The sequence below is a fragment of the Egretta garzetta genome, unplaced genomic scaffold (assembly GCF_000687185.1).
Source record: "Egretta garzetta isolate BGI_Z169 unplaced genomic scaffold, ASM68718v1 scaffold372, whole genome shotgun sequence".
NCBI classification, from domain to species: Eukaryota; Metazoa; Chordata; class Aves; order Pelecaniformes; family Ardeidae; genus Egretta; species Egretta garzetta.
In genome coordinates this window covers 637,250-637,938 of record NW_009258889.1, presented here as the reverse complement: position 1 = coordinate 637,938, position 689 = coordinate 637,250, and the positions used below count along the sequence as shown (strand labels likewise).

Genomic DNA, 689 nt, shown 5'->3' with positions numbered 1-689 from the left:
GCTCCAGAAGCGTCAGGAGGGGAGCAGTGCTGGGCCGAGGAAGATAGCAAGACAGATTTTTAGCGTGCCATCCTCTTCTTCCCAAGCAATAGGGGAGACAACCAGCTGAAAAGGACTTTGTGCAGCATCATTCCAGTAAGCAACCAAGCTTCCAGGTCTCCTCTGCAATCCCAGGAATTTTTGAACCTGGGGGTTACTGGAAAAGCACGTGATGTCACCAGATGGGGTTTGGGCAGAGCAGAACTGCCCTGGGAAGGATTTCCAAATGAACAGGGTATGGGGCAGAGATGCTCTCCAAGCTGCTGTTACTTTAGTGTTGATTGCCTCCTCCAGACCCAGCAGGTACTTGTCTTTATGCCTCTGGATCTCGGGGGAGATTTTGTTTCACTTCGTGCTGGGACTCTTGACTCCTGGGCTGTGTCCCTAATGCAGATTCACTGTGTTTCATAGGGAAATGTATTTAAGCTCCATGCAGACCTTATTTGTACAATAAGAATAATTCTGACTTACTTCACAAGGAGGGCCGGAGGACTGTGAGGCACTACAGAAGTGCTAAACATTATTAATGGCTCTTGTGTTTTCTTTTGGGAACAGTGGCCATTTCTTCCCATAATGTTTTAAACAGTTGCTGCTCAAGGAGCTTAGATTGCAGATTCCTGGCCTGTGGTTCGGCCATAAATCATAAGACT

General features: G+C 47.6%; 1 protein-coding gene across 1 annotated transcript in view; it reads right to left on the bottom strand.

Annotated features, from left to right (window-relative positions):
• TRAP1 (TNF receptor associated protein 1) overlaps positions 1 to 689 on the bottom strand; it is a 34,867-nt gene that overhangs the window by 9,710 nt on the left and 24,468 nt on the right. The window lies entirely within an intron of this gene.